The following is a 13,758-nucleotide window of genomic DNA, read 5'->3' as shown; positions in this document are numbered from 1 at the left end:
GTGGTAATACGTGGAAAAAGTAAAGGGCTGGAAGAGTTTGATCAAGTAGCAGCAAGTCCTGAGGTGCTTCGTATAAATAATCAAACAGGAGTTTTTGCTAATATGGACATGGAGATATTACAACAGGAATTGTAAGGGCTGCATTGTAGTGTAATGGTTAACATTATGAGAATACTAGATGCAAAATGGGATTCAAATCCCAGCACTGCCTTTAAGGAGTCAGTACATTCTCTCTTACCGTGTTTCTCCACCAGGAGCCATGGTTTCCTCCCACGTTCCAAAGATGTACGGGTTGGGGTTAGTGAGTTGTGGGCATGTTGTGTTGGTGCCGGAGGCGTGGCGACACTTGCGGGCTGCCCTCAGCACAATCCTCACTGATTTGATTTGACACAAACGACACATTTCACTGTATGTTTCAATGTACATGTGACAAATAAAACTCATCTTTAATCTTTTCATTTTTAACAAGCATTTTAAAGGAGCATCTAACACTAAACTGAAAAATAATCTGCCATAAGACAAAGCCTTCAGAAATCTATTGCGATAATCACAGTCATATCGACTCATCGAGTGAATCATCTTTGCCCAGTCTTGTTCGACTCTCACTATCCCGTAGTTGTTGTATTTTAACTCCAATGAATCCCATTCACTCCTCATCCCCACACATTTTGCCCAGTATTAACTCCCCTCAAGTAAAACATACCTGTTCCTTCTTTCAGATTTCTAGCATCTGCACTTTTATTCCTGGAAACACAAGAAACAATGTGCTGCAAGAACTCAGCGTGTCAAGCAACATCTGTGAGAGGAAAGGGATTGTCAACATTTCAGGATGAAGCCCTGCATCAGTCCTGAATCAGGATTTTGGCCCACAATATCAACAGTCCCTTTCCTCCCATAAATACTGCTCGGCTCCTCCAACAGATGTGTGCAGTTCATTCTGATTGTCGTATTCATTCCTGAACAGAACTGACCCACCATTCACTTCCATGTCTCAGTCTGCTAAAGCCGTAAACTCTGGAATCCCCTTCTTATACATCTAACTCTGTAGCTTCTCCCTCTCCCTCCCTCTGCCCCTCCCCCTCCCCCTCATCCTCTCCCTAACTTTTTCTTCCACCCATCACCCCAACTCCTTTAAGACAGACTCCTTACAACAAAATATTGACCTGGTTATCCATCCTAAAGCTTCTCTTTTTAGCTTGACTTCTGCTTATGCTCTTGTTGTGTTAAATTGGGTCAATACCAAATGCTTGAAGGGAAGCAGCTGTTCTTGAATGTGGTACTGTGGGACTTCAGGCTTCTGTACATCTTGGCCAATGATAGCTGCGAGAAGATGGCATGGCCCGGGTCATCCAGAAATGTGTATGCCATCAAAGCGTGCATAACGAGTGGCCTGGAATGGAGGGATGTCGTAAAAGGGCAGGCTGAAAAAGATGTGTTTATTTTCCCTGCAATGTAGTAGGTTGAGAGGAGATGTAAAAGAGGTTTACAAAGTTATGAGGAGCATAGATAAGACAGATTGTCAGAATCCTTATCCAGGTCAAGGGAGTCTAAAACTTGAGGACACAGGTTGAAAGAACGAGGGAAGAAATTTAAAGATCTGAGGGGTGAAGTGGATTTTACAGTCCATAAGACGTGGTAGCAGGATAAGGCCATTCGGCCCATCAAGTCTTCTCTGTCATTCGATCTTGGTTGATTTATTAACCCTCTCAACCCCATTCTCCTGCCTTCTCCCTGTAATCTTCAACCTAATCAAGAACCTCTCAATCTCTGCTTCAAATATACTCAATGACTTGGTGTCTGTAGCAATGAATTGTGCAAATTCATCACCCTCAGGCTAAAGAAATTTCTCCTCATCTCTGTTCTAAAGGGATATCCTAGTATTCTGACATTGTACCCTCTGGTCAAGGACTCTCCCACAATAGGAAGCATCCTTTCCACATCCACTCTATCAAGGCCTTTCAATGTCGGTAGGTGTCAGTGAGACCCCCCCCCCTCCCCACCCACTGTTTTCGAGTGAGTACGGGCTCAGAACCATCAAATACTCCTCATACATTAACTCTTTTATTCCCAAGATCATTCTTGTAAACCTCCTCTGGATCCTGTCATTTATTGACTTCCAGCAGTTGGCCTTTCACTGAAACGAGTTTCCAGGCAGACACAATTACAACATTTGGCAGGTACTTGGATGAGAAAGGCATAGAGGGATATGAGTCCAATGCAGACAAATGGGATTAGCATTGACAGGCATCACAATTGGTATGAACAAGAGGATCCACTTTCTGTGCTGCACATTCCCATGATCCTGTGGTCATCATTGCTTTCAGGCTGTGTGCTTCAAAAGTTGAAAGTTCGAAATAAATTTATTATCAAAGTACATATATGTCACCTATATGTCCATTTACAGTAGAATAAGGAAATACAATAGAATTGATGAAAAACAAATAATACTGACAACGTGAGTCCGTAGGTTGTGTTCAGTGCTGGGGTGACAATTATATTCAAAACATCATGGTCAGTTGGGGGGGATTTCATTAAAACCTATCGACTATTGAAAGGCCGAGATGGAGTAGACATGGAGAGGATGTTTCCTATTGTGGGAGAGCCTCAGACCAGAGGACACATTATTGTGTGTCCAGGTGCTATAGTTCAGAAAATGCAACTCAGTAACATGTGAGCTTATTTCTAATGCCAATTAAAGAGTGTAGTGGTGGGGATCTGGGGTTAATGTTGGTAGTGGTGACAAATTTCATTTCATAAAGTTCAAATGAGTTCACACAACAGTCTAGTGGCTTCTCAGACATCATTACATTTTATTCCAGATTTAATTAGCTGAATTTAAATTCCCCAGCTGCCCAGCGGGAACTTAATCTTGTGTCTCTGGATCATTAATCCATGCCTCCAGATTATTAGGCTGGTAACATAATCACGCCACTGCCATACTTCTTGACCTGTTTGTAAATAGCGGCCTATGTGGTTACACACCGAGTCAGGTAAACTTTTATGTGTGGGTCTGAGCCATGGAAAGATTCGCCCAAGTAAATGCCATCTTATTGGATAGAGTTAAATCAGGACACTTCTCCTCCCTCGATGCTACTTTCAGCTGTCATAGCAACAGCCCGTACAGCTGCAGCCTTTCCCTGAGGCCTGCCTGTAGAGAATGGATGATTTCCAATGCAAATATGAGCTCCTTGAGATGAGAAAGATTATGTATGTACGTGTATGTGAGTCTGAATCATGTGTGGGTCATATTGTTGAATACTGACCAATATTAGAGGTCTAATCTCATTGGGGCTCGAAATCTTTATCTTGCTTGTATTATAGAAATGTCATTCCCATTTTGATCTTCACCTCTCTCCTGCTTGTCTTAAGCACGCCACGGAGATCACAATCATTTGGAGCGATGTACAAAGATTTACAACACGCTGATAACCCCCTTCCCCCAACCATACTGAAAGCACACACTCTGTGTGGTAAAATGGAATGTAATTTCCAGTCCCATTATGTTCAAAATAACTGAACGTATTATGAACAAAAATTGTTTTTGTTCCCACTGCACAGCTAGAGTAACTATTTCTGAAATGTTTGGTGGCATCTGTGACATTAACTCTTTGAGGGACATCGATCTTTTTCAATCTGCTTCCCAATTTATCGTCTCCAGAGACTTGCTGGGTTGTAGATCTGTTTGTAACAGTTTGTAGCAGTTGCCCTACGGCAGCTTGTGTGTGAACCTTAGCACAGACTGCTCACTTCACCATCACCCAGTACTGCTGATAGGTCTGTTCAGTCCAGTTATCTAACTTTCAACTGCGTTCTTTGTTTTCACACCCTCTTGGATAAATTCTTCCTTCCTTTCTGCTTTTACCTTCCTTCTGTCCTTCCTTCCCACCCTCCTTTCCTTCTTACATAGAGCTACTAGGATGCACAATGCAGAAGCAGGCCATTTGGCCCAGCAGCTCCATGCTGAGGTTTGTGCCATTGCCCATTTTTCCATCCCTCACTCCCGTGTGATTCTCAGTCTCCCCTTATATGCACCCATATTATTTGATGTCAAAGTGAGTTCCACATTCTCTCCACTCTGGGAAAATAAGCTTATATATTCTGAATTCTAGAACATAGAACATTGAACAGTACAGGCCTTTTGGCCCACAATGTTGTGCTGACCTTTTAACCCACTGCGAGATCAATCTAACCCTACCCTCCCACATAGGCCTCCATTTTTCTCCTTCATCCATGTACCTATCTAAGAGTTTCTTAAATGATCCTAATGTATCTGCCTCTACCTCCATCCCTGGCAGAGTGTTCCACGAACCCACCACTCTCTGTGTGAAGAACCTAACTCTGACATCCCTCCTGTTCTTTCTTCCATTACCATCCATGGGAAAAGTCTGTGGCTGTCCACTCTTTCTGTGCCTCTTATCATCTTGTACACCTCTATCATCCTCCTTCACTCCAAAGAGAAAAGCTCTAGCTTGCTCAACCTACCCACATAAGACATGTTCTCCAATCCTGATAACTATCCAAAGCCTCATCATCCTTTCTATAATGAAGGGTCCAGAAATGAGCACAATACTGCAAACGTAGTGTAAGCACAGTTTTATAGAGCTTGAACTCAGTCCCCTTACTAACAAAGGCCAATACTCTGCTACATTTCTCAGTGATATTCCCCTCTCCAGTTTCTGTGACTTTTTGAGAACTGTCTGGAGTGGCAAAACTCTGATATATCAAGATGGAGCTGACAGCTTCCTGCTCAGTGGGCGCTCCACATTGTGGAGTAAAGGTACCTACTGCCCTATCAGAGGATTGCGGGCCTGCTGAGGTGTTTGAAACCCCGTTGTTTCAAAGTTTGCTGACTTCATTTCTTCCTGCTAACATCTGCCAAAAGTAGGTTTAAATTCTCAGCTGTTAAGAAGGCAAAACTCAACTTGTCAGTATCAAAATACAGCAGGTTACTGCACTGTGAACATCAAAAAATGCTAAAGAGCACCCCCTATAGGAAATCACAAACATGACGCACAGCTTAAACACATTTCCATCGTCTATCAACCCACAAAATGTAATTATTGGTGAATTACCACCTCCCCATTTCCAGAAATATTCCACAACAATGTTTCTTTGATTTCTTAATACTGCATTATACGTGTTGACATAGGACGTATAGCTATAATTATGTGATGTGAATGAAATGCTGTTTATTTGTCTATCACAATGACAGAGGCCTAAGGATGTGCTGGGGGGCAATTGTGAGTGTCACCACACATTCTAGCACAAACATAGCTTGTCCACAATGTTCAGCAGAACAACACAAGCAACAACAACAAAACAAGCCCCTTTCCTCCGCACCCACATGCCTCCAACCTCCAGTTGAAGGATAACTCTGTGACCACATTCCTACTGCCAGCCTATTCTCTTGAAGGTGTTACACTCTCAGACTGCATGCTGCCACCAACAAGAGTAGATTCATAGAGAGATACAGCATGCAAACAAGCCCTTTGCCCTGTCAAGTCTGTGCCATCCAATTACACTAATCCTAATATTTATTTGCAGTAACATCCTCCACATGCTACCCTGCACCCACATACTTTTCAGTGGAAAATTAACCTACCAACTTACCTGTTTTTGAGATATGGGAGGAAATCAGAGCACTTGGAAAAAACCTACGCAAGGAGAACATGCAAACTCCACAGAGTGAGTACCTGAGCTCAGGATTTAACCATTTCTACTGAAAGGAGAAGGGGCAAAGGCGGGTTAGTGCTGCTTTAAAACCATTTGCTTCAAGTAGATGGGGCTTATCAGCCTTAGTTGGCAGCTGATCTTGGAGAAAGAAAACCGACCTCAAACCTCCGCTGCCTTGCGGCTATACCCACTCATGGGGAAGGCTTCTGGAGGGCAAAATCTGGAGCTTGTGTTCCTAAGGCAGTCCTACTTGGAGCTCAATGCTGACTGGTAACCCCTGCAATGCTGCTGATGCCAAATATATCGGTGTCTGCCGTTCCTTTGGGTTCATCAGGTGCATGGAGAGGCCACTACATGGGCAACAGCTTGCTCTCCTTATAGTACTGCCCTGCTTGCATATCACATAGACAGCTGAGATGCCCATTGTTACTGCAGGAGGGAGACCTTTCAGCCCATTGAGTCCAATCATTTCTGAGCCTAGACCAACTGCTGCATGCAGGTGTTCTTCAACTTAACTCCTGTAATTTTGATGCATGTGGTTCCTCATATTTATTCATTCCTGCATAAGATGGGGGCATCATGTGCAATGCCATGGTAGTTTTTCCAAACTGAGGATGGACAGCTGATGTAAGCCAGGCTAGATAAGGATAGAAAATTTCCTTCCCTAGAAGGCATTCATCAATAAATTTGCTTCATTGATATGAGTGTACCAAATAAGGATTTATAGCAATTCAGTAGTTTCATTACCATAACTAATATTAAAGTGGTAGGTGCCTGGAGTGCCCAGCCAGGGTTGTGGTGGAAGCAGGTATAACAGCAACATTTAAGCAGGATTTAGACACGTGAACAGGCAGGAAATTGATGGATATTGAGGGATTGAATTTTATGAAGTTATACATTCTGTAGTCACTTTATTCAATACCTCCTGTACCTAATAAAGACACCACTGAAGGTATGTTTGTGGTCTTTGAGCATACCGACATCTAAAAAGGATGCCCATTTAGAACATAGATGAGGAAAAATAGCCAGAGGGTGGTGAATCTGTGGAATTCATTGCCACAGGTAGTTGTGGAGGCCAAGTCATTGGGTATCTTTAAAGTGGAGGTTGGCAGTTTCTTAATTAGACAGGGCATCAAAGGTTATGGGGAGAAGGCAGGAGAAGGGGTTGAGAGGGATAACAAATTAGCCATAATGGAATGGTGGAGCAGACTTAATGGACTCATTCTGCTCCTATGACTGATGGTCTTATAATCAGGGAGGTTTTGATTAAATGCAATTGTGGCTCCAACAGCCTGGTTTCAACCAACAGAGGGAGGTACTGTGGTACAGCTGGGGGAGTCGCTGCCTCACAGGGCCATTGACCCAGGTTCAATCCTAACCTCAGGTACTCTCTGTGTGGACTTCGCATGTTTTCACCATGGCCTAATTCTGCTCCTATGTCTTATAGTCTTACGAAACACACACAAAATTCTGGAGGAACTCAGTATGTCAGGCAGTATCTATGGAAATGAATAAGAGGTTGACGTTTTGGGCCAAGACCTTTCTTCAGGACTGGAGAGGAACGGAGAAGACGGCAGAATAAAAAGGTGGGGGAAGGGGAAAGGGGCTAGCTGGAAGGTGATATTTCAAGCCAGATGGTGGGAAAGGTCAAGGGCTGGAAAAGAAGGTATCTGATAGGAGAGATGAATGAACCATAGGAGAAAGGGAAGGAGGAGGTGACCCAGGGGAAAGTGATAGGCAGGTGAGAAGAAGTGAAAAGTCAGAGTGGGGAATAGAAGAAGGGGGATTGGATTTGTTTACCAGAAGGAAAAATCAATATTCATACCATTAGTTGGAGGCTACTCAGATGGAATATAAGGTGTTGCTCCTTGACCCTGAGAGTGGCCTAATCTTGGCACAAGAGGACACCGTGGATCGACACGTTGGAAAGGGAATGAGAATTGGAATTAAAATGTTTTTCCACCAGGAGATCCCACTTGTGGCGGATGAAGCAAAGCTGCTTGACAAAGCAGTCCCCCATTTTACAATGTAGAGGAGGCCACATCGCGAGCTCCAGGCACGATAGATGACCCCAGCAGGTGAGGTGTTGGCTCACCTGAAAGGAATGTTTAGGGCCCTGAATGGAGGTGAGGGAGGAGGTGAATGCCAGGTGTAGAACTTAGTCTGGTTGCATGGATAAATGCCTGGAGGGAGATTAATGTGTGGGGACAAATGGACAAGAGAATTTCAGAGGGGTCATTGCATAAAGCAGGGGGATGGGGGTGAAGATATGTTTGGTATTAAGATCCCTTTGGAAGTTGTAGAAAATGATGTGTTGGATGCAGAGGCTCATGGGGTGGTAGGTAAGGACAAGAGGAACTGTTAAGGTGCCGGAAGATGGCGTGGGCACAGATGTTCCTGAAATGGAGGCGATGTGGGTGAGGACAGCATCAATGGTGGAGGGAGGGAAACCACATTCTTTGAGGAAGGAGGACATTCTAATGTCCTGGAATGGAAAGCCACATCCTGAACAGATGTGTTGGAAGTGAAGGAACTGAGAGAAGGGAATAGGATTTTCACAGGAGGCTGCGTCACGGTTACAGAGGAAGCATAGCACAGGCAGATTTCAGGCTGCAAGGACATAATAAGGTGGATAGTGAGGTCAGGACTCTATTCTATCATACTGGTGTGTTGTCTATTCTCAGTAATCTTGTAACAGTGGCATAGAAGCTGTCCTTGAACCTGGCCATGTGTGCTTTCAGACCTTTGGATCTTCTGCCTGGTGGGGGGGGGGGGGGGAGAGAGAATATCCAGGGTGGTGTGGAGTCTTTGATCATGCCGTCTGCTTTATCAAGGCAGTGAGAACTGCAGGCAGAGTCCATGGAGCCATAGAGGGGAGGCTGGTTTCTGTGATGTGCTGAGCTGTGTCCACAAATGTCTGTGTTTTTTTTTGCGGTCTCAGGCAAAGTATTTGCCATGCCAATCTGTGGTACATCTGGATAAAATGCTTTCTACGGAGCATCACCAGTAATTGTTGAGGGTCACAGAGGAAATGCCAAATTTCTTTAGACTCCTGAGGAAGTAGAGGTGTGGTGAATTTTCTTGGCTGTTGAGTCCACATTATTGGACCAGGACTGGCCATTGGTGATAATCACTCTGAGGAACTTGAAGCTCTCGGCCCTCTTGGCTTCAGCACTGTTGATGTAGATAGGAGCAAGTGTGCCACCTGTTCCCCTCTGACCTCTCTCATAAATAAGGCATTTTCGCCCACAGAACTGCCACTCACTGGATGTTTTGTTTGTTTTCACACCTTTTTCTGTAAATTCTAGGCATTGTTGTGCGTGAAAATCCCAGGAGATCAGCAGATTTTGAGATACTCAACCACCCCATCTGGCACCAACAATCATTCCACAGTCAAAATTACTTAGATCACATTTCTTCTCTATTCTGTTACTTAGTCCAAACAGCAACTGAACCTCTTGACCATATCTGCATGGTTTTATGCATTGAGTTGCTGCCACATGATTGGCTGATTAGATATTTGTACTAACAAGTATGTGTATAGGTGTACCTAAAAATGTGGCCACTGAGCATATTTGGTAGCGGCGTGATTTTCATTACTACTATTACAGCACCAATGACCCGAGTTCAGTTGCTATCTGTAAAGAGTTAGTACATTCTCCCCGTGACCACTTGCGTTTCTTCTAGGTGTTCTGATTTTTTCCTACATTCCAAAGATGTACGGGTTAGTAGGTTAATTGGTCACATGGGTGTAATTGGGAGACGCAGCTCATTGGGCCGGAAGAGCCTGTCATTGTGCTGTATCTCTGAATAAAAATATAGACTACTGTATATACAAGCAGATGTGCAGTTTAAATTGACTTCATGGTTAGCACAGATATCAATGGCCTGTTCCTGTGCTGTGTTCTATGTAATGATACGATGGCTTATCTATCACTTGCTGTATTGCCCTGTCCTTAAACTTGTTATATATTGATGTCAATGTATTGTAGTCTGCCTCAAAATTCAGTCCATTAGCTTGAACAGAAGGAGTGAATTTACAGATATTCTTCTCAGAACACCTTCAGTTAACAAAAACCTCGTAACCTGAGTTTCAAAGGTGAAGATTAAACAAGCACCAGTTACCATTGTGGGAGGGAATTTCAGATTTTAACCAGCTTCTCTGATGCTTAATCAAAGACTTCACAACCAACAGAAAGGATTTCTCTGTCCTGAAAATGTACATCAAGTTATTCCCTAGGTTATGAAACACCAAGTACTACCCATGTCACAGAGTCATAGAACACTACAGCACAGAAACAGGCCCTATGGCCCTTCTAGCCCATTGCCAAACCATTAATCTGCCTAGTGCCAATGGCCTACAGCCAAACCATAGCCCTCCATAACCCTCCCATCCATGTACTGATCCAAACTTCTCTTAAATGTTGAAACCACACCCACATCCACCATTTACATTTGCAGCTTGTTCCACACTCTCACCAGCCTCTGAATGAACAAGTTTCCCCTTATGTTCCCCTTAAATATTTCACTTTTCACCCTTAACCCATGACCTCCAGTTTAGTCTCACCCAACCTCAGTGGAAAAAGCCTGCTGCATTTACCCTGTATGTCTAGACCCCTCATAATTTTGTATACCTCTATTCTTCTGTGCTCTAGGGAATAAGGTCCTAACCAATTCAACCTTTCCTTATAACTCAGGACCTCAAGTCCTGATAACATCCTTGAGAATTTTTCCGAGCGTTTTCAATCTCATTTCCATTTTCCCTACATATGAGTGACCAAAACTGCACCCAGTACACCAGGTTAGACCTCACCAATGTCTTACAGAATTTGAACATAACTTCCCAACTCCTGTACTCAGTACATTGATCTATGAAGGCCAATGTGCCAAAAGCTTTCTTTACAAACCTATCTACTTGCTGATTGAGTTCACCACATTATCATCCAGATCATTAATATAGATAACAAACAACAACAAACTCTGCACCGATCCCTGTGGCACTCCCACTAGTCACAGACCTCCAGTCAGAGAAGCAACGATCTACTACCATTCTCTGGCTTCTCCCACAAAGCCAATGTCTAATCCAGTTTATTACCTCATCTTGAATGCCAAGCGACTGAACACTCTTGACCAACCTCCCATGCGGGACCTTGTCAAATGCCTTACTAAAGTCCATGTAGACAACATTGACTGCCTTGCCTTCATCAACTTTCTTAGTAACTTCCTCAAACACCTCTATAAAATTGTTTAGACATGATCTACAACACACGAAGCCATATTGAGTATCCCAAATCAGTCCTGGCTATCCAAATACTTAAATTTCCAGTCCTTTAGAACACCTTCCAATAACTTTTCCACTACTGGTATCAGGCTCACTGGTCTATCATTTCCAGGCTTATTCTTAGAGCCTTTTGTAAACAACAGAACAACATTACCTATCCTCCAATCCTCCAGCGCCTCACCTGTGACTAAGGATGGTTCAAATATCTCTACTAGGGCCACTGCAATTTCTGGAGTAACCTCACCCAGGGTTTGACCTAGTCAGGTCCTGGGGATTCGTTCACCCTAATTTGCTTCAAGACAGCAAACACCTCCTCCTCTGTAATCGGCGCAGGGTCCATGACCTCTATAGAATCTGTGTCTGTCTCTCGAATAAATACAGATTTATGATCTGCCCCATCTCTTTTGGCTCCACGTATACATTACCATTCTGATCTTTATGGCATTTGTTGACATACCAAATCTCTTCAAACCCCTAATAAAGAATGGCCGCTGTCTTGCCTTCTTTATAAATACGTCGATATGTTGGGACCAGGTTAGGTCCTCAGAGATCTTGACACCCAGGAACTTGAAGCTGCTCACTCTCTCCAATTCTGATCCCACTATGAGGATTGGTATGTGTTCCTTCGTCTTACCCTTTGTGAAGTCCACAATCAGCTCTTTTGTTTTACTGACGTTGAGTGCCAGGTTGTTGCTGTGACACCACTCCACTAGTTGGCATATCTCACTCCTGTACGCCCTCTCGTCACCACCTGGGATTCTACCAACAATGGTTGTATCGTCAGCAAATTTATCGATGGTATTTGAGCTATGTCTAACCACACAGTCATGTGTATACAAAGAGTAGAGCAGTGGGCTAAGCACACACCCCTGAGGTGCGCCAGTGATGATCATCAGCGAGGAGGAGATGTTATCGCCAATCTGCACAGCTTGTGGTCTTCCAGTTAGGAAGTCGAGGACCCAATTGCAGAAGGAGGTACAGAGGCCCAGGTTCTGTAACTTATCAGTCAGGATTGTGGGAATGATGGTATTAAATGCTGAGCTATATTTGATGAACAGCATCCTGACGTAGGTGTTTGTGTTGTCCAGGTGGTCTAAAGCTGTGTGGAGAGCCATTGAGATTGCATCTACCATTGACCTGTTGTGACGATAGGCAAATTGCAATGGGTCCAGGTCCTTGCTGAGGCAGGAGTTCACTGACCAACCTTTCAAAGCATTTCATCACTGTCGATGTGAGTGCTACCGGGCGATAGTCATTAAGGCAGCCCACATTATTCTTCTTAGGCACTGGTATAATTGTTGCCTTTTTGAAGCAAGTGGGAACTTCCGCCTGTAGCAGTGAGAGGTTGAATATGTCCTTGAATATTCCCACCAGTTGGTTGGCGCAGGTTTTCAGAGCCACACCAGGTACTCCATTGGGACCTTCCACCTTGTGAGGGTTCACTCTCTTTAAAGACAGTCTAACATCGGCCTCTGAGATGGAGATCACAGGGTCATCAGGTGCAGCAGGAATCTTCACAGCTGTAGTTGTGTTCCCCCTTTCAAAAGGTGTATAGAAGGTGTTGAGTTCATCTGGTAGTGAAGCGTCGCTGCCATTCATACTATTGGGTTTCGCTTTGTAGGAAGTAATGTCTTGCAGACCCTGCCAGAGTTGCCGTGCATCCGATGTCACCTCCAACCTCGTTCGAAATTGTCTATTGGCCCTTGAAACAGCCCTCCGCAAATCGTACCCGCTTTTCTGGTAAAGAAGTAATATGCACCTATTTCAAAAAATCTAGCCAAGTCTCGGTAGTATAACTTGTTCCAATTTCTTATTTTAACTTTTAGATGACTATGTGTGTTCCTAGAAAACTGTCCAAGTCTTGATTTTCCATCATCCACACATGCATCAAGAAACCCCAGTTGAAAAGAAATTAAATTTTCTTTTTATGTATTTACTTTTTATTCACATAAAAGGGAAGGCAAATACAGAGACATCACACATAATCTTTTTCCAAGGAAGGGGGTACTAGAAACAAGAGATCATGGATTTAAGATTAGAGGCAATGGAGTTAAAAGGGATGTCACAGGCAGCTTCTTCAGCATGGACACATTGGGCCAAAGGGCCTTTTTCTGTGGTGTATGACTCTGACCAGGTCTCTGTAAGTTCCAATTTTGTTCCATATCTCAAATTTGGTATTTAGTTCATTTGTACCGAGATACAGTGAAAAGCATTATTTTGTCAAAAGATGTCAACAAAATAGAGAGAGTACAGAGAAGATTTACTAGAATGTTACCTGGGTTTCAGCACCTAAGTTACAGGGAAAGGTTGAACAAATTAGGTCTTTATTCTTTGGAGCGTAGAAGGTTGAGAGGGGACTTGATGGAGGTATTTAAAATTATGAGGGGGATAGATAGAGTTGACGTGGATAGGCTTTTTCCATTGAGAGTAGGGGAGATTCAAACAAGAAGACATGAGTTGAGAGTTAGGGGGCAAAAGTTTAGGGGTAACATGAGGGGGAACTTCTTTACTCAGAGAGTGGTAGCTGTGTGGAACGAGCTTCTAGTGGAAGTGGTAGCGGCAGGTTCGATATTGTCACAAAGTAAAATTGGATATGTATATGGACAGGAAAGGAATGGAGGGTTATGGGCTGAGTGCAGGTCGGTGGGACTAGGTGAGAGTAAGCGTTCAACACAGACTAGAAGGGCCAAGATGGCCTATTTCCGTGCTGTAATTGTTATATGATTATATGGTTTGCTTTCCATCCAGACAGATTATTCCATACACATGTACACTGAGGTAATACCGAAGGAAGACCAGTAACA

The 13,758-nt window shown here is 43.6% G+C and overlaps 2 protein-coding genes across 6 annotated transcripts in view; one reads left to right on the top strand and one right to left on the bottom strand.

The window, feature by feature from the left end:
- LOC132385096 (uncharacterized) overlaps nt 1–13,758 on the bottom strand; it is a 175,324-nt gene that overhangs the window by 31,531 nt on the left and 130,035 nt on the right. For 2 of the 3 annotated variants that reach the window (XR_009509076.1, XR_009509077.1), the window contains exon 2: nt 239–374. The exons of the other annotated variant lie outside the window; for it this stretch is intronic. The gene's annotated coding sequence lies outside the window, so the exon portion shown is untranslated. The remainder of the gene's footprint in view (nt 1–238; nt 375–13,758) is intronic. 3 annotated transcript variants of the gene reach the window in all.
- The window catches only part of dscaml1 (Down syndrome cell adhesion molecule like 1), a 676,237-nt gene that overhangs the window by 603,105 nt on the left and 59,374 nt on the right, over nt 1–13,758 (top strand). The gene's annotated exons all lie outside the window — the stretch shown is intronic.

Source organism: Hypanus sabinus, chromosome X2, assembly GCF_030144855.1.
Source record: "Hypanus sabinus isolate sHypSab1 chromosome X2, sHypSab1.hap1, whole genome shotgun sequence".
In the NCBI taxonomy this organism is placed as follows: domain Eukaryota; kingdom Metazoa; phylum Chordata; class Chondrichthyes; order Myliobatiformes; family Dasyatidae; genus Hypanus; species Hypanus sabinus.
Note: the sequence above shows the minus strand (reverse complement) of the source record. Positions and strands in the feature narration are given on the sequence as shown.